Here is a 20,895-nt window from a genome sequence, read left to right as displayed (position 1 = left end):
TGGAAGGCTTGGCTCACCCGGGATGGTTGACTGGTCTATGTACCTGTCAGCCACGTGGTTTGGACCTCTTCACAACATGGTGGCCTCAGAGTAGTCAGATTTCATACTTGGCAGTTCAAGCCTCCAAGTGTAAGTGTTCCAGAAAAGAAAGAAAGAGCTGCATGACCTTTTATGAAATGTTGTATCAGTTTACACACCTGGTATCTGCAAAACTTTGGAGTTGAGATCAGGCTAAAATGTTGCTATAAAATGTTATGTTTGGTTCAAAATAATTTCCTATAGTTAAGGTTAATAATACCTTGTAAAAAAGGGCCAGAATTTGGCCAGAAAATGATAAACAATTTTCCAGTGATTCACTGAGTACTCAAAATTCCATAGAATTTCTATGAAGAATGTCCTCTGTTGTCCCTTGGCAGTCACCTTCCTATTGCTACAACAATAAGGAAATCTGGATATATCTTAGTGGGGTCAGGTCACTTGCCTTGGTATGGGTCTATTGTAAATGAATATGAAATAGAAAATTCACAGTTCTGGAAATATGCTGTTTCTCTTGAGAAAAACAACTTTAGGAATGATTCCCCAACAAAACTGTCTCCATGTTTGCAACTGGATTGTAAAACTTTTCAAGCTATATTTTATTACTTCATAATTTTTCTTGTTCTTCGGATTAAAATAATATCCTGAGGCAAACGGCTTTTGGATCTTTTGAGAGAAATGTTTTCAGTTCAGGATATAAATAAATATAGGACTGGATTTCTAGACCACCTTAAATCTTGACTTCTCTTTCCTTTTATGTTGAAGATCACTCCTTGTTATTTAGTCCCCATTGCTATGGATGGCTAATTTTATTTGGTTAAGGTGTGTATTTGTGTTTAATTTCACAATTAGGTTCTCAGCTCCGTGAACACAAGAAGCATTCCTTGCATATCTTTGTATCCCCAGATGGTGCTAAAAAAGTACCTTGACCAGTGGGTTCTTCATTTGTTTATTTGTCCAATGTGCATTCTTCATTGGATTCTTCGTTTATTTGTCCAGTGTATAAAGAGGCACACATTCTGTACCATACACTGTGCTAGTTCTGAAGGTTCATTGAATATTCATAATTCCCTATATTTTCCAGCTTCACTTGCAGTTGGATTGGGACCATATGACTAGTTCTGACCAACAGACTGTGAACATTTAACTGGGCTGAGACACTTCAAGTTGATGTGCCGTCACCATCTCTCCCTTATCCTGTTACGACAAACTTGGAAGTCAAATACTTAATCCCTCGGTCAGTGGAAGTGAGATGGAAGTCCCCACCATGTACACTAGACACTGTGAGTGAAAAATAAACTTTTGTTGCCTTAAACTATTACAATTTTCAGGTTTACTTGTTTCTACAGCAAAACTTATTCTATCTTGAGACACTAAACTTAAGCATCTCATAGTCTAGGCGAAGTAAGGACAGGTATGATTCACTTTTGTGTACGTGGCTGTTAAATAAAGTGACCTGTGGACTTTGAGGTTCTCAGTAGAATAAGAGTTCAATATGATTGGTATCTCTGGGTTTTGGACTTGAACAATCTGCAAGTTTGAGGGAAAACACAGCTTCCTAGGGATGTAATTTCCTCATTTGTAAAATGAGAGGGCTGGCTGTTTTTCCTGCTTTAATTCCATCTTTGTTTTGTAACAGCTGTGAGAGGAGAAGAAACAGAGACTATAAAGACATTCTATCTTTATAAAAATAGGTACTTTTCTGTGATTTACTGGTTAGGCCCTCACAAGACTACACTGAAGTAGCAGATGGAGGCAGGAAGGTCCATTATCTTCCAACTCACACATAGATCTTTCAGTCTATCTTCAGGGAAGCACAAAAATTTGTTGCAACACATTCATTGCTATCAAAAGGATACCTTTTTCTTTAGAAAGAGAACTCCTACTCAAAGTTCCATGTTGGATATTGCATCTTAGGGCAATCTTTTCTGGAATATCTTTCCATTCTCTTACACAAAGAAAGTTATCCACAATTGCCTACATGCTATCTCTACATTCCAGACACACTTCCATTATTTTACTTAATACATGGTCTTTTATTATTGTTTTTTAAACAACTATTTCTGCTCTACATATTGTATACTTTACAAGGAAAGGGCTTTTCTTCATTATATCCCCAGGGTCTAATCCAATGCCCAGCACACTATAGCCATTTAATAAATAGTTCTTAAGTAACTGAATGACAAGCAAGTGAATCCTTCGCTGTTACCCAACATTTCCTGGTAAACTGGACTTGGAAATGGATGAGACAGGGCTAGTACTCTAATCATTTTGCTGTTACCATAATCCCTTCCCCACTACCTTTTTTTAAAAAAAATTAATTAATTTATTTATATTTTATTTTTGGCTGTGTTGGGTCTTCGTTGCTGCACTCTGGCTTTCTCTAATTGCGGTGAGCGGGGTCTACTCTTTGTTGCGGTGCGTGGGCTTATTGCGGTGGCTTCTCTTGTTGCGGATCACGGGCTCTAGGCACTCCGGCTTCAGTAGTTGTGGCTCGTGGGCTCTAGAGTGCAGTCTGAGTAGTTGTGGCGCATGGGCTTAGTTGCTGCGCAACATGCGGGATCTTCCTGGACCAGGGCTCGAACCTCTGTCCCTTGCATTGGCAGGCGGATTCTTAACCTCTGCACCACCAGGGAAGACCCTACCTTTTTTCTTTTAAGAGAGGGGTCATTTCCGGGTAACCTGCCACGAAGTTGCATTATAAAATCATGTTTTAGCTCAGGCTTCCTGGCTTGTTTTTCAAGGGAATTAGGAGGTTTAATGCATTTGTGTTGCTAAAGAGCTTGAGATCTGCTCAGGAAAGTCACTTTAGAATGCCTAAGTGCTAGAATCATAATATTTATTGGGAACTGATGAATAGAGTTCTTAAAATAGTCTTGCCCATTGTATCATTGAAAGCATGCTATATTAATCCCTTTTGTCTTAGGTGTATGATTTCTGGAAGATGAATGGAAAGAGGAAATTAGTGGATTTTGGAGTGGATTGTATAAGAATGAACAATTTTTATAAAGGTCTCTTTTCTTAAAGTGACAAATGCTAGAAAAATACCTTTAGCTGCACCAACATGGGCCTGGTAATTACAAGTCTAATAAATGGGCAAATCCCATATGCTGCTAGATGGAGAGTGTGAGAGGCACCTCCACATGGAAGTCTGTTCTGAGATGGGGCAGAGTAACTGCAGAGGGTCACTCTTATCTAGAGTTCCCAATGTTGGGTATGTCATTTATTGTCACATTCATTCTCTGGGAGAAGGGAGGGCTTCATTCTTGTTTTTTGTGGGTTTGATAGCCTTTGGTATTTATATCAGGAATGGATTAAACAAATGAACATGTCTTCAATTCTGAGGAAGGATTTGGTGGTCAGAGCAATTGCTTCCTGAGGTGGGACAGTCACCTTCATTTGGGAGAGTTTGGGGAGAGGCTCAGGGAGACAGCTGGAGGGGAAGCAAATTACTCCACCTGGTGGTGCTAACTATTCTCTGAAGTGTTTGAAACATCTAGTCTAAAACGTGCCCTTCTCTCCTCTCTATAGCTAATGAAAAGGCCAAGGCTGAGTTTCTCTTCTCATACCCATTTTTTGCTTCTGGTTACTCAGTTTTCTGTACAAAGGTTCTCTTGCTATTCAGTCAAATCTCATTTTACTTCTATAAAAGTATATAGTCTCTTGCCCAGTGTTCCCCAAAGACCTACCCTCTCCTAATTTTCAGGAGTGAATACTCCAAAACAGAGAAGCTAGCCCAGTTTTTGCTCTAGGAGAGTACTTGCCATCATCATCCACAAACTTCTTTAGGTTACCCATTCTGCATAATAATAATAGTTACAATAATTGCAATTCTGACACAGGGGGGTATGCATGCGACTTTTGTCGTCACCATGTGGGAGAGGCAAGAACAGCATCTGTCGTACAAATTCAGTGTAGAACTATATCAAAATGATTGCTTGATAATCATCCATGTTTAGCTCTTCTCTCAGAAAGACAGGTTTTGATGACCATCAGTTCCTCTGATCAGAGGAAGGGAAATTTTTTCACCAAAAGTGACAGTAGGAGGTATGACTGGGTGCGGATATGGGTACATTTGTCATGGTTGCATGTAAGGCGTGTGTGGGAGATGGCAAATAGAAAATAACTTTAGCTAAATGACATTGACATTATTATCTCTAAAATAGAAGTTGAAGTTTTCTACTGAGAGTGAGCGAAAGAGGAGGCTTAAAGAGTGTGGTTATATTACTCAGACTGGTCTGTAGGTTATCAGATGTGTCTTCAAATTACAATTGTAAATTTCAGCAAATTACAGAACTTAATTTTTTTCTCCATCATTATAAATCCTCTAGGTCTGTGATTTCATCAGACAGCATATATGCTTATAGAATGTCGGAGAACTGGCTGAATTGAGATGTCATTTTGAAAGCAACCTTTAATGTAGCACTGGGATACATGGGCTCTAATATTACCTGCAGTTGGAAAGTTGTGGACAAAGACCTCCTGAGTTTTAGTAAATTCTCATTAACTCAGAAGTCAGATGGAAGACAGGAGAGGTTGACACCTCCTACTGTACCTCTGTGAGTGTCACACATCACTCTTCTTTTTCCAATTGCCCCGTAAGAATTGGGCAGGGCACCTATTTCTACCCACTTCTTAGAACTTTAGGGGTGATTGCATCAGAATGAAACATTTTTTTTAACTTTTAAATTTTGTTGCATTTTCTCTCTTGGAAAGATTTACATTGAAAGAACTCTTTGTACATAGCTTATCTGTTCACAATTTTAGCAATTTGTCTGCATTTCTATTCTGAATTCAACTATTACCCTTTTGAAGATTTTCATGTCATGTTCTGTAAAATCTTCTTTTTACAGCCATAAAAAGAGCAGAAGTAGATATTGCTATTCAGTAAGGAGTGGGTATCATTAGCTCAGTACATCAGAAATCCTCTGAATATAGAAGGATTTCTTCTAAAATGATACAAAAATTAGAGTATTTAGCAAAGAATAAAGCATTTCACTTCCTAAAAGAATTCTAACCTTCAATTTCTCACTTCTCTTTTCTGAAGTGCTAAGCAGGGGAAGTTTAGTGTCAATACTTATAAAAGCACATTTTCCTTACTAAAGCAGTAGCATGGTCTTCTGGGTAAGTGAGGCAAATTAAAATTTAGGTGGACTGGGTTCTTTCAAACTCAACTGCTACCTGACCTTGGTAATGCTGTTTACCCTCTCTGAGCCTCAAGTTACCCATCTGTAAAGTTGGACTCACAATGATCTTGCATTTACACACTCCTTTGAGGATTATAAAGGGAAGGTACTATATAAACCAGGAACTTTTTATTCTTTATAGTTTTCAACTGAGAGTATTACTTACCTAGGGTTCAGAACAGATCAATGAGGAGCTAGGAAGTAGGATTTTTAAAGAAAGGTTAAACTAAAAGTTGTGCAGAGAGCAAATATTTATATATTAACTTATGTAATCCCATTGGCTTCCAATATATGTTTGGAAATGTTTCTATAGGAAAAACCAAATAGCTCCAACTCAAGGAGAAATTTCACTTGAGAATCTTCATACTCAACTTCAGGAAATGTTTAGCCTTTGTCAAAAATATAGTTTGATTATATTTAATTTTCCTACTCACTCTGGTAGGATGTTAGATGACCATTCTGTATGACCAGGCATAAAATTTAAAAATATATTGGACACTAATTATTATCTCACTGCATGTCCTCACTGTCTCAACTGAAGTTGGACTGTCTGGGCTGTGAGATAGCTGTAGTTGATTAGTAGATGTCTTTAGTAGCAGGAAGCTTAGGGAGGTGTATTTTCAGAACAGATGTTAATTGTCTTCATTTAGCATAATAACAAACCTCTATGGATCTTGATTCCCAGAACTAGACCAAAAGAATATTCTACAATGGCAGTGTTGATGAACCCCGCAGGAGTCCTGTTATCTTTGGAGGCAACTGTGACTTCAAATCTAAAATAGATCATTGTTTACGTTAGCAAAATGAACTTAAACCAAATGTGATCAAGTTGAGAAGAATTGTTGTTTGGAGAACACATAAACCTAAGTAAAAAGAATTTAATAAGGCCTTCTGGCTTATGTAATGGTGAATTGCAAACAGATGGTCCAACTGTCTATCTACTTAGCATTTATGGGTAAGGAACAGTGCTAGAAACTGGGATATGGTAAGTAAAAAATTTCTATATACAAAGAAGTCCCTTAATCAAAGAGGAGGATAAATAAAAGAAGAACAACAATAGCATCATAATTCAGGAATTAAAGATCTTGATGGTAGTAGAACTAATCAGCCCTTTAAATGGGTAAAATATATTAGAAGTACTAGCTTAGAAGGATAAAGAAAATTACTGAAAAGAGGAAGTGGGAGATAATGGAAAACATGTTGGAGTTTATCATTTATGAAATACTGAGAGCACCATATTGTGAGCTTCTGTAATATCTTTGTGTTATTTGGTGATGGAAAAATGACTTTAAATATGTATTTTATGCTGTCACATTTTATAATAGAAAGTTGTGGAATCTCCTTTCTAATATTTTGAAGGAGAGAATGTAGAGTGATTTTCTGTCATCAGTGGCTCCAAATATAAATTATGACTTGACTTGAGGTGTTAGGGAGTGGTGGAGACTATGGTGAAGTGTCAGCTGCCAGTTATGTTTAGAGGAAAGAAGATGAACTTTCTGACCCCTTCAGTTCTAAGTATTTGGCTATAAGTAAATTTCTTTACACTAATTTTAGGACAAAATTAAATGTGGCTTCCTTGACCAACAGATCATGTAAGAGAAGCTGGTCTTAGGTGAACAAAGCTATTTCAGAGCCTAAAAAAGTACAGCTCATTTCCACAACAGCACTTTCTCTATGAGCATTTGGTGTCCTGTCGCTGATTCCAAGCAGCATAAACTTTGTGCAGCTGACATTTTCTGACTCAACTCCTGCTATAATTGAAATTACTTTATTAAACAAGCTGAATCATTTCAATTACTTCGTGGGCTGGAGTGCTGGAGGCATACATGATGACTACATGCTGATTAAATTAGAGCTTGTACACCCCAGAAAGATGTGCATACCAGAAAAAGGCTTTCTCTTTCTTCAGTATAAAAAAGTCCTCTCTAATTCATATTCACTGGATAGATCCCTTTGGGTTGTATATTAATATTCATAAGATAAACCACATAGGTAAAGCAGAAGATTAAAATCAAGTCTCTTAATAAAGAAGCAAGAGTAATGACTACAGTAAAATCTCCAGAAATGCCATTATCCCCCTGAAGAGTGAACAGTACTGCTGTACATGTGTTGAAGCTGAGCTAGAGAACAATAAAAAATGAATTACTGCAGTGATTTGGATTTTAAAATCTGCTGGAGAGGAATGCGCAAACACAGTCACAGACCAATAGAAGAGAATATCAGGATCAGATGGTTGTACAAAGCAACATCTTAAGAGTAGAGTTTACAGTTCACCTTATTTTGATATGAGAATAGATTTGTGCTATAGGAGATAGCACTAAAAATTATTTCTCTTAAGTAGACGATATTCTCTTGGATTCAGTACTGAATTCTGAGGATTGGGGATAAATAAAGCACCGCCCAGTTAGTTGATTCTTGCTAGTTTACCTACTGTATTTCTGCTTTCCTTTGGCCATTTGTGTTGAACTCTTCTTGAAGAGACAAGGAAATTACATTTGCATATCCTTCCATAGATATTTACTGAGTGCCCATTTTGAGCTGGATACTTTCTTAGGAATCCCACAATTAACAGATAAAACTTCTGCTCTCATGAAGCTTATATTCTAGTGGGAAGCAAAAAAACATCTAAACCAGTTATAATGATAATTTCAGAGAATGAGAAGTGCTGTGAGAAAACAAAGCTGATAAGGGTATTGGGGTGACTTGTTTGTTTTTGCTGGGAGTTGTGCCATGTTAAATAGGGACATCAGGGAAGGCCTGTCTCTAAGGAGGGGGCATTTGAGAAGAGAATAGTTGCATATTAGTGCCATTATACTAATAACTTATTGTTGTATCATGCTTTAGCATTTACAGGGCACTTTCAAATAAAATATATCATTTAGTCCTCATATCAGTCTTGTGAGATCAGAATTATGATCTCAATTTTCTAAATGAAGCTAAGAAAGCTTAAGTGACTTGCCCCAAATTATATAGCCAGTGTGTGGCAAGACTTAGGTCCATGTCTTATATTGCAAAGATAATTTTACTTTACAAAGAAAACTAGGGGATTTAAATAAACTACTGCCACTTCAAAAATATTATTTTTGCATAACTTCCTTTCAGTCCTTGTGTGTGTATTTGTGTTTGCATGTGAGCATGAGTGTATGTGTATTCGTTCAAAAAGAATTGAACTCTTGCAAAAATGTATTACTCAGTAACTAAGAGGTACATTAACATTTGGTCAAAACCAATTTATAAAGGAACTGTGATGTTCATTTCTATAATTTACAAATATTCAAGATGTACCCCTCATGTCAGAAGGCATACATTAATCCTGTAGTCTAGCTCATTCCAAATACTCTAATATATCACAGTTAGAGGGTAAAATGACAGCTTCCGTGCAGTCTTTATTTCCTCATGGCTAATGAGGAAGAAGACTACAAAGTGAGGTTCTTGACATAACTTACATGCAAACCACATGTTTCTATAATCTGGTTGATGAGTAATGTAATTTTAAAAGACTTCATTTTGAATCACCCTATATTTTGCATAGTGGTAATCAGTTTCTACCTTTGTGCATTTTTAATTAACTCTACATGCCGCAATTTGCTAAACGGTTCAATTGTCAAATGCAGGTTTTCTCACTCCGAACTGTTAGTACAATTTCTACTTACCTAAAAAAATTCATCTTGTTTCTGCCAGAGCTTGAAGCAGTTGCATCTTCATTTTCATTTTTTTCAAGAAAGCTTTTCTAAGAAGCCATGTCCCAGGCAGAATGAACAGCATACACGAATGCCTGGAGGTTGGTACTTAGAGAGTGAAGGACAGAGTGACATAAGACAAAGATTGAACAGCACGTAGTGAGGCCTGATCTGGAGGGCATTGATGCCATGCAAGGGGGTGTGAGCTTTCTCCTTAGGATGATAGGAGCCATGAAAGGCTTTAAGCAGGGTATGGGCAAATTTACTTAGTTCCTTTGATTATATTTCAAGTGTCATTTTCTTTTTAAACTTCTTGTCATATAAATTTCATGAGAAACAGGCTGTTTACTATATGGGAGGGCATTTTATACTCAACCCTGAAGCATATTAACAGACATAACCAAAGTAATTCTTTCCTTTTCTTCTGAGCACAGTTTTTATCATTACTGGAAGAATTTGATGAGTCTTGAAAAATATATATTCATGTGTTCAAACGTGTATTTCAGGAACTTAGTGCATCCACGTTCATGTGTTTGAGGGTGTTCATTCCATCATCATAGCAGGCTGTATTTTCTCCTCCTTTCATTCTCTCATCTCCTTAGAAATCAGCAATTAAAGCCAGTGCTGTACCAAAATTAGAAAGCAGCAGAAATATTCTCGGTATTATCATTTGGGTTCACACTGTTTTAAACTAGAGTCTTGAAGAAGATTGAAAAATTAGATTTTGGGATTGAATACTGACTCAACAGTAGGTACCTTCCTGTGGAGATTAATATTTTGTTCTGTTTGAGGAAAAGACTGATTTATGAGATATATTTGACTGTTAGAGGACTTGAGCTCTTATAATAGCTGTACATAATAATAGCTGTAATTTATTGTGCTAGGTTTTATATATATATATATATATATGCATATATATATATATATATATGTATATCATAATTTGCAAAACAACTCTATGAAGTCTTTTTCTCCCCCATTCCAAAGTGAGGAAACCACGGGCTAGAGAGGTTAAGAATCTTGCCCCCAGGTCACACACAAGAGGTAAAACCTGGCTTTGATTGAATACTGACTCAACAGTAGGTACCTTCCTGTGGAGATTAATATTTTGTTCTGTTTGAGGAAAAGACTGATTTATGAGATATATTTGACTGTTAGAGGACTTGAGCTCTTATAATAGCTGTACATAATAATAGCTGTAATTTATTGTGCTAGGTTTTATATATATATATATATATATGCATATATATATATATATATGTATATCATACTTTGCAAAACAACTCTATGAAGTCTTTTTCTCCCCCATTCCAAAGTGAGGAAACCACGGGCTAGAGAGGTTAAGAATCTTGCCCCCAGGTCACACACAAGAGGTAAAACCTGGCTTTGAACCAGCTTATCTGAATTGTAATATGCTGCTTCTAACCATGTCACTCAACCCCTCCCACTTCAGCAAGCTAACTTTAGACAAATTAACCTCTGTGGATCTCAGTTTTCTATAAAATATAGAAATTGGACTAGGTAAAGAAGTTAGACTAAATTATCTCTAAACTTTCTAGCTTGGGCATTCTGTAAGTGGTCTTCCTCTTAGACATGGCCAGTTGTGAGCAATAGAATTATTTGATAAAGTCATTATGTGATTCTTGGTTTATATTGCATTTTCTTTATAGGAAGAAAAAAGGAATCAAAGTTTTTGGATAGGCAAATAGTGAATGATAAGGATAAGGATTTTAAAAAGTGCAGACCTTGGAGCCTGAGGTAGCTGGATGCCAGTCCTAGCTCTGACACTCACTAGATGGGTCGCATAACATTTCTGAGCTCCAATTTGTTTATCTGGAAAACTGGGATGATGATATACAACTTGCAGAGTTGCATGAAATTTAGAGATAATGTTTAAGTTTTAGATTTTCCTTGATACAAGTAAATATTATCATTAATATCATTATCAGACAGTGTGATTACACATCACTGTCATTATCAGAACCCACAACATTAATGAGAGAAAAATGGAAACTTGCTGTGGTTTCCTTTGATATCTACTTAAAAAAATGGTCTGAATCAGAGAATTGATTCACACTCAAAACAATAGATTAATAAAAAGAAATGAAATTGAATTATTTGTAGTGAGGTGGATGGACCTAGAGTCTGTCATACAGAGTGAAGTCAGTCAGAAAGAGAAAAACAAATACTGGACGCTAACACATATATATGGAACCTTAAAAAAAAGAAAAAGTGGTTCTAAAGAACCTAGGGGCAGGACAGGAATAAAGATGCAGATGTAAAGAATGGACTTGAGGACACGGGGAGCGGGAAGGGTAAACTGGGACAAAGTGAGAGAGTGGCATGGACATATATACACTACCAAATGGAAAATAGATAGCTAGTGGGAAGCAGCCACGTAGCACAGGGGGATCAGCTCCGAGCTTTGTCCCCGCCTGGAGGGGTGGGAGGGAGACACAAGAGGGAAAAGATATGGGGATATATGTACATGTATAGCTGCTTCACTTTGTTATAAAGCAGAAACTAACACACCATTGTAAAGCAATTATACTTCAATAAAAATGTGAAAAAAATAAAAAAGATAGATCAAAAGATCTATATTGGAGAAGTGAAGATTAATAAAAAAAATCTTATAAGTGAAAAAAAAAGCGATGGGTTAGACCTGAGTGGATAGACCATAAGTAGTTGAATATAATAATATTTACTCATTCATGCAATAAATATTAATTGAACACCTACTCATAGCTATGTTACTATTTTAAACCATGGATTTAACAATAAACAAAACAAAGTTCCTGTGGTCACAGAATAACATTTTATTGGGAATGACAGAAATAAACATAAATTATGTCAGTAGAGATTAGGGCAATGATGAAGTATAGAGCAGGGTAAGTGGAGAGAGTGTGAGTTTCTGTGGAAGAAACTTTTTTATTTATACAGTGGTTGGAGTAAATGCTCCCAGTGATGACATTTTAAAAAAGACCAAAAGGAGTGAAGGAACAATGTGGACATCTGAGGAACATTCCAGGCAAAGGGAACAGCATGTGCTAAGACTATGAGGTGGAAATGTGCTTCAGTGCTTAAAGAAGAGCAAGGAAGCCAATGTATCTGGAGCAGAGTGAGCCTGAGAAGAGCAAGAAGAGGTGATGCCAGAAAGATAGCAAGAGTCTATCATATTGGGTCATATATGCTATTATAAAGTTTCTTGTCTTTTCCTCTGAGTGAGATCAGAAGCCATCAGAAAGATTTAAGCAGAGAAGTGACATACTCTGACATATATAAAAAGATTACTTTGGCAGAAGTGTTGTGAATAGACAGTAGGTAGGCAAGAGTGGAAGCAAGGAGACAAGTTAGGGGACTATAGAAATGAATGTGATAATTTTACAATAATGCTGTAATAATTCAGATGGTTTTAACAAGATAGTAGCAGCAGAAGTGCTAAGAAGTTGTTGGAGCTTGGATAAATTTCCATGATGCAGCCGAGATGATTGGCTGATAAATTAGTAGCAGTACATGAGAGAGGATGAGGGGTCAAGGATGACACTAAGGTTTTTGGGCTGAGCAACTAGAAGGATGGAACTGATATTTATTGAGAAGGAGAACACAATGGGAGGAGTAATTTTGGTGGTGGTGGTGAGTTAAAAATCAGTAATTCAGTTTTGAATATGGTAAGCTTGAGAAACTGATTAGGTAATCCAGAGGGAGACACCAGTAAGAAGTGGAATAAATGATCTAAAGTTCAGGGGGAAAAGATGGTGTAGAGAGAAAAATTTGGGAGACATCAGCATATAGATGGTATTTAGAGAAAAGGAACTGAATGAGATCACCCAGAAAGTGAGTGTCAATAGGGAAGTTTGGAGACTAAGCCCTGGGACTTGCCAATGTTTGGTTGTTGGGAAGATGAGAAGGAACAGACAGAGGAGACTGAGAAGGAGCAACCAGTAAAGTAGGAGGAGACAGAGAGGGTGACTTGGAAGCTAAGCAAAGAAAGTGTTTCAGGAAGGAGAAGATGTATTGAATAACATGAGGATTGGGAAGTGACCTCTGGATTTTATATCCCAGTGGTTGATAACTTTGGCTGCAGTGGAGTGTTAGGGTTTAAATCCTGACTGGAGCATATTCAAGAAAGAATGACAGAAAACAGAATGTTTAAAAGTTTTTTGAATAGTTTTGTTGTTACAAGGAATAGACATTGGGGGCAGGGTAGTTGGAGGGGGGACATATGATATCACAAGAAGATATTTAAACACGGGAGATGTTACAGTCTGTTGTATGGTGATGGAATGATAGGATTGAGAGTGAAAAATTGGTGTGCTGCTGAGAGAGAGAGAGAGAGAGAGAGAGAGAGAGAGAGAGAAACAATTGCATGATGTCCCTGACTAGGTGAAAGGGGATGGCCTGAGATATGCACACAGGCAGCTTAGGTAGCTAATCAGATTGCAGAAATCAGGGATCTATTAAAAGTCATGCGAATAAAGATAGAGACACAACTACAGAGCCAGAATCAAGAGACTACAGTAGGTGGGGCAGCTTTCTGCCTTTGATGCAGAAGCTTGTATGGCATACAGCAAATTGGGAGGTCCACGAGACAAGGCCACATGGAATATTTGATTATAATCAGAAATCCATGGGCAAGAAGTTAGGCGCTTTCTGGATTATTGCTGCCATAATGATAATGCAGCAACACCCTCCTGGTCTGGTGGCATCGTTTTTCAGTCTTAGAGTTCATTACCTATTTGTAAGCTTACTGAGAGCAGGGACAATACCTTATATCTCTTTATATCCTCCTTTAGCTCCTACAGTGCCTTGTACACAGTGGCTGCCAAATATAAAATTGAATTGAAGATACTCCTCAGTACTAAAAGTATTTATATTGGGCCAAAGTAACAAATTGAAACGTGGATAATTGAGCCTCTCAGTCATCAACAACCTATATGACTGATTACTTCTCAATTAACTAAATTTGACTATATTGACTAGTTTATCTAGAGATGGAGATGAGACTTCATGGGCAGCTGTGCATTGAATGACCTCTTCCAGGTTTCCCAACCATTTACCAAAGAATATTTGGAGGCTCTCTTCCCAGCTTGTTTCCGTGGAAATAATGCCCTTTTACTACTAAGTGACAGAATATTTCTATTTTATTCTAGCAAAGCAGGTCAATCACTGCTATTTCTATTATGATTATTTACAACACCCTAAATGGTAGAGAGAAGGGAGAGGAGTGAAATGTAAAGCAAAGAGTTTGCAGATGGAGCAGAGCTGCAGATATGAGCTCCCTCTTTTTGTCACTAGCTCTGTGATTTGGGGCAAGACCCTTATGTTTCTGAGCTTCGAAGTCCTCTGCTATAAATTATAATCATACCCATCTTGTTGATTTTGCAGATCACTGTGAAGAGCAGGTGAAAATGGTTGGAGAAAGATAAAATATTGCTCCTTTACTGGGGTCCATGGACAGGCTTCATGTGTATTTAGGAACCTCCTGAAATTGAATGAAGATTTGCCTTTATGCATTTCTGCATTTTCTCTCTAGATTCTCAAAGGTTTGTCTTCAGATTCTCAAAGGGTTTTGTGACAACATTGCTGAAAAGCAATAATAACAGACAGTTGAAATTGTTTACTCTGGCCAGGTGTGATAACCTTAAATTACAATAATGTTTTCTGTGCCCAGGTGAGGGTTAAAAATAACACTGCATGCAGTAGTGGTTCTCCATCTTTAGTATGCATCACAATCACCTGGAAGACTTGTTAGATTTCTGGGCCCCACCGCCAGGATTTTTAATTCAGTAGGTTTGAGGTACAAATCTACGTTTCTAATAAGTTCCCAGGTGCTGCTGCTGCTACTGGTCTCGATTCCACATTTTGAGAATCACTGGCATAAAGTATAGGTAAGCTCTGTAAGTATTTAGTAGGCAGGTTATTGGAGAAGCTTTGATTTTCAGGAAGTGGGTAATGTCCTTGAATAGATAGTGGTAATGGTCTCCACTTTGGACTTTGTTGAAAGAAAAATAAGGTTTTTTTTGCATTTTTGGTAGTGTTACTAAAGCTGACTTCTTTCTTGAGCAGTATGTCACAGCTCAACAGCTCTTAACATCTCTCTTGGGGGCCAAAATGGTGTAGTATTCTATCTGACAATATGCCTGCTATTTCCCTGCTGATCTCACAGAGAGGCAGAATTAGAGCCTTGTGTCTCAAGTCCAGGAACTGCCGATGGCTGCCATGTGGGCTGAATGGACCCTTTAACTGAGGAAGTCACAGGGTTCTCTGTAAAGCCTTTACAAGGATATGAAAATACATTTTCTTTTGAACGAGAAGGAAAGAGGCTTTTGGAAGTAAGTACCTTTTGAAGATGTTTCCATTCGTGGTGAACAGGGAGTGAGGAATTGAAATATAAAATACTGTTTGTCATTTTGATTCTGTATTTCTTGCTGTGGAACATGGTCCAACATTACTTGTCCCGTTCCTTCCTTAGGAGGAGGATGTATACACATTTTCATGGCTGTCCTGGACAGCAACAAAGAACACTGGCAAATAGCATAGAAATAAAAGTGCTAACTAGCAGCACCCAGGATGAGAAACATTTGGGCAAAGCTTGTTATTGCGAAGCAGGAGAACATATTTTAAACACTGCCAACAGTGTGCTCTATAATTTCATTCGTCCTCATAAATGCCATTTTTCAAAATCTCACTTCATTGCTATTTTAGTTTTCTCAGGCCTGCCCTCATCTTCATTTTCTGTTTGCCCTTAGTCCTTTAATACTTTCTTATCTTTACCAGACTGTTTCGAATACTTAATCTTTGGAGAAACTCTTTTTCAGTCAGATCTGGTACCTGTCAAGGAACAGTAAATAAGCATAATATTATAGATTAGAGTTTAAAAAGGCTATTTAGGTTGCATCAGTGCAAGCCATATTAATATCTGAGATGCCAAGGAGCTTTCACAGTTATGGAACTCAGAGGTGACTAAAATGTCTTAATCCTTCAAATGTGGAAGAGGAAGAAGGAGAGATCATTTTCACTTTTACATAAGCAAAACTTGTCTGTCCAAGGGCATGCAGTCTTAGAAACAGAGCAGAAGGAGCTGAGCTGGCAGACAGTTTGCTGGGTGGGGGCAGTCTTGTCTATTTGCCTGTACATGTTTCTTCAGTGCCCCCAACACTTATTCCCTTCAAAATCAGTTGGGACTTACAAGAACTTGCAAACTATTTTTAAACAGGTCACAGCTGGAGCATTAAAAATGGTGAATAGCTGTAAATCCCAGAGAAATAGCATATAGGTAAAACTACAGATATTTATGCAGTAGTTTTGGTTCCAAACATCCCCATTTCTCAAGGCATTTGAATATTTTTGGTTTACAAAATACTTCCACTTGCTTTTTTAATGTTAGAAGTGTCTACATTTTTATAACTCTCACTGAGGTATCTTATGCTCATTACTGTCTCCATAAAAGCTAGTGATTTGGTGGTAGTGGTGCACTTTATGAGCTGTCATGGGATATACTACATATTATGTTAAGGCGAGGAGGGGGAAGATGACAAACAAATCATAAAGTTGTCCGTTTTCCTAGACAATTTTACATCTGTTTTCCTCATTTTTTAACGTTTTAAATGATCTATATATTGGCAAAGTAAAATGTTTGTGTTGCTTTTTCATGCTTGGTGCAATTAAGGACCATGTTCTTATCAAAACATACATTTCACATTTTTTTTCAAACCAAATAATGAAGAAGAGACTTGGTTGCTTATTCTAGTTATGCTATTAAAGAAGTGAGTCATTTGTCAGTCTCTTTCTGTGTTATAAAGCCATAATAATACTAAGTTCTGCAGGTCTGGTTATAATGTAGACTCCAAGACCTAAGAGAATGGGGCAAAGTGATTTGATTTGTACATTGTGTGGTATTTGGGTTACTGCTGGGGTGTAGTCCTCATTGTAAATTAATACATTGGTATTTTAGTTTATCAATACATTTATGAAACTTTGGATAATGCAACGTAATCCCACTTAGACCTGACCACTCTTGAGAAAATTTGGTACAAAGATAAAGGAACTCTGTATGTAAAGCTAAATGTAAAGATTTAGATTTGTTTTTAACATCTTTATTGGAGTATAATTGCTTTACAATGGTGTGTCAGTTTCTGATTTATAACAAAGTGAATCAGCTGTACATATACGTATATCCCCATATCTCTTCCCTCTTACATCTCCCTCCCTCCCACCCTCCTTATCCCACCCCTCTAGGTGGTCACAAAGCACCAAGCTGATCTCCCTGTGCTATGCGGCTGCTTCCCACTAGCTTTCTGTTTTACATTTGGTAGTGTATATATGTCCATGGCACTCTCTCACTTTGTCCCAGCTTACCCTTCCCCCTCCCCGTATCTTCAAGTCCATTCTCTAGTAGGTCTGCGTCTTTCTTCCCGTTGTGTCCCTAGGTTCTTCATGACCATTTTTTTTTTTTTTTTAGAATCCATATACATGTGTTAGCATCTGGTATTTGTTTTTCTCTTTCTGAATTACTTCACTCTGTATGACAGACTCTAGGTCCATCCACCTCACCACAAATAACTCAATTTCGTTTCTTTTTATGGCTGAGTAATATTCCATTGTATATATGTGCCACATTTTCTTTATCCATTCATCTGTCGATGAACACTTAGGTTGCTTCCATGTCCTGGCTATTGTAAATAGAGCTGCAATGAACATTGTGGTACATGACTCTTTTTGAATTATGGTTTTTCTCATGGTATATGCCCAGTAGTGGGATTGCTGGGTCGTATGGTAGTTCTATTTTTAGTTTTTTAAGGAACCTCTGTACTGTTCTCCATAGTGGCTGTATCAACTTACATTCCCACCAGCAGTGCAAGAGGGTATGCTTTTCTCCACACCCTCTCCAGCATTTATTGTTTGTAGATTTTTTTGATGATGGCCATTTGACCAGTGTGAGATGATATCTCATTGTAGTTTTGATTTGCATTTCTCTAATGATTAGTGATGTTGAGCATCCTTTCATCTGTTTGTTGGCAATCTGTATATCGTCTTTGGAGAAATGTCTATTTAGGTCTTCTGCCCATTTCTGGATTGGGTTGTTTGTTTTTTTGATATTGAGCTGCATGAGCTGCCTATAAATTTTGGAGATTAATCCTTTGTCAGTTGCTTCATTTGCAAATATTTTCTCCCATTCTGAGGGCTGTCTTTTCATCTTGTTTATGGTTTCCTTTGCTGTGCAAAAGCTTTTAATTTTCATTGGGTCCCATTTGTTTACTTTTGTCTTTATTTCTATTTCTCTAGGATGTTGGGTCAAAAAGGATCTGGCTGTGATTTATGTCATAGAGTGTTCTGCCTGTGTTTTTCTCCAAGGGTTTGATAGTGTCTGGCCTTACATTTAGGTTTTTAATCGATTTTGAATTTATTTTTGTGTATGGTGTTAGGGAGTGTTCTAAGTTCATTCTTTTACATGTAGCTGTCCAGTTTTCCCAGCACCACTTATACAAGAGCCTGTCTTTTTTTCCAAAACTATGTTGAATAATTGTGGTGAGAGTGGGCAACCTTGTCTTGTTCCTGATCTTAGTGGAAATGGTTTCAGTTCTTCACCTTTGAGGACGATGGTGACTGTGGGTTTGTCATATATGGCCTTTATTATTTTTAGGTAAGTTCCCTCTATGCCTACTTTCTGCAGAGTTTTTATCATAAATGGGTGTTGAATTTTGTCGAAAGCTTTCTCTGCATCTATTGAGATGATCATACGGTTTTTCTCCCTCAATTTCTTAATATGGCGTATCACATTGATTTGCATATACTGAAGAATCCTTGCATTCCTGGGATAAACTCCACTTGATCATGGTGTATGATCCTTTTAATGTGGATTCTGTTTGCTAGTATTTTGTTGAGAATTTCTGCATCTATGCTCATCAGTGATATTGGCCTGTAGTTTTCTTTCTTTGTGACATCTTTGTCTGGTTTTGGTATCAGGGTGATGGTGGCCTCGTAGAACGAGTTTGGGAGTGTTCCTCCCTCTGCTATATTCTGGAACAGTTTGAGAAGGATAGGTGTTAGCGCTTGTGTAAATGTTTGATAAAATTCACCTGTGATGCCATCTGGTCCTGGACTTTTGTGTGTTGAAAGATTATTAATGACAGTCTCAACTTCAGTGCTTGTGATTGGTTTGTTTATATTTTCTATTTCCTCCTGATTCAGTCTCAGAAGGTTGTGCTTCTCTAAGAATGTGTCCATTTCTTCCAGGTTGCCTATTTTATTGCCATATAGTTGCTTGTAGTAATCTCTCATGATCCTTTGTATTTTTGCAGTGTCAGTTGTTACTTCTCCTTTTTCATTTCTAATTCTATTGATTTGAGGCTTCTCCCTTTTTGTCTTGTTGAGTCTGGCTAATGCTTTATCAATTTTATTTATCTTCTCAAAGAACCAGCTTTTAGTTTTATTGGTCTCTGCTATTGTTTCCTTCATTTCTTTTTCATTTATTTCTGATCTGATGTTTATGATTTCTTTCCTTCTGCTAACTTTAGGTTGTTCTTTTTTTCCTTCTTTCTCTAATTGCTTTAGGTGTAAGTTCAGGTTGTTTATTTGAGATTGTTCTTGTGTCTTGAGGTAGGATTGTATTGCTATCAACTGCCATCGTAGAACTTCTTTTGCTACATTCATAGGTTTTGGGTTGTCGTGTTTTCATTGTCATTTGTTTCTAGGTATTTTCTGATTTCCTCTTTGATTTCTTCAGGGGTCTCTTGGTTATTTAGTAGTTTAGCCTACATATGTTTGTATTTTTTTTTACAGAGTTTTTCCTGTAATTGATATCTAGTCTCATAGTGTTGTGGTCAGAAAAGATACTTGATATGAGTTCAATTTTCTTAAATTTACCGAGGCTTGATTTGTGACCCAAGATATGATCTATCCTGGAGAATGTTCCATGAGCACTTGAAAAGAGAGTGTATTCTATTGTTTTTGGATGGAATGTCCTATAAATATCAATTAAGTCCATCTTGTTTAATGTATCATTTAAAGCTTGTGTTTCCTTATTTATTTTTATTTTGGATGATCTGTCCATTTGTGAAAGTGAGGTGTCAAAGTCCCCTACTGTGATTGTGTTACTGTCGATTTCCCCTTTTATGGCTGTTAGGATTTGCCTTATGTATTGAGGTGCTCCTATGTTGGGTGCATAAATATTTACAATTATTATATCTTCTTCTTGGATTGATCGCTTGATCATTATGTAGTGTCCTTCTTTGTCTCTTGTAATAATCTTTGTTTTAAAGTCTATTTTGTATGATGTGAGAATTGCTACTCCAGCTTTCTTTTGATTTCCATTTGCATGGAATATCTTTTGCCATCCCCTCACTTTCAGTCTGTGTGTGTCTGTAGGTCTGAAGTGGGTCTTTTGTAGCCAGCATATATACAGGCCTTATTTTTGTATCCATTCAGCCAGTCTATGTGTTTTGGTTGGAGCATTTAATCCATTTACATTTAAGGTAATTATCAATATGTACATTCCTATTAACATTTTCTTAATTGTTTTGGGTTTGTTATCATAGGTCTTTTCCTTCTCTTGTGTTTCCTGCCTAGAGAAGTTCCTTTAGCATTTGTCGTTAAGCTGGTTTGGTGGTGCTGAATTCTCTTAGCTTTTGCTTGTCTGTAAAGGTTTTAATTTCTCTGCCAAATCTGAATGAGATCCTTGCTGGGTAGAGCAATCTTGGTTGTATGTTTTTCCCTTTCATCACTTCAACTATGTCCTGCCACTCCCTTCTGGCTTGCAGAGTTTCTGCTGAAAGATCAGCTGTTAACCTTATGGGGATTCCGTTGTATGTTATCTTTTGTTTTTCCCTTGCTGCTTTTAATAGTTTTTCTTTGTATTTAATTTTTGATAGTTTGATTAATATGTGTCTTAGCGTGTTTCTCCTTGGATTAATCCTGTATGGGACTCTCTGTGCTTCCTGCACTTGATTAACTATTTCCTTTGCCATATTAGGGAAGTTTTCAACTATAATCTC

The 20,895-nt window shown here is 37.2% G+C and overlaps 1 long non-coding RNA gene across 1 annotated transcript in view; it reads left to right on the top strand.

Moving 5' to 3' along the window:
* Nucleotides 1-1,133: 1,133 nt before the first annotated feature.
* LOC112400806 (uncharacterized) overlaps nucleotides 1,134-20,895 on the top strand; it is a 110,697-nt gene continuing 90,935 nt past the window's right edge. Inside the window, exon 1 of the long non-coding RNA XR_003003469.1 lies at nucleotides 1,134-1,319. This is a non-coding gene — a long non-coding RNA (uncharacterized LOC112400806). The remainder of the gene's footprint in view (nucleotides 1,320-20,895) is intronic.

This window comes from Neophocaena asiaeorientalis, unplaced genomic scaffold (assembly GCF_003031525.2).
Source record: "Neophocaena asiaeorientalis asiaeorientalis breed wild unplaced genomic scaffold, Neophocaena_asiaeorientalis_V1.1 scaffold19, whole genome shotgun sequence".
Lineage (NCBI taxonomy): Eukaryota > Metazoa > Chordata > Mammalia > Artiodactyla > Phocoenidae > Neophocaena > Neophocaena asiaeorientalis.
Note: the sequence above shows the minus strand (reverse complement) of the source record. Positions and strands in the feature narration are given on the sequence as shown.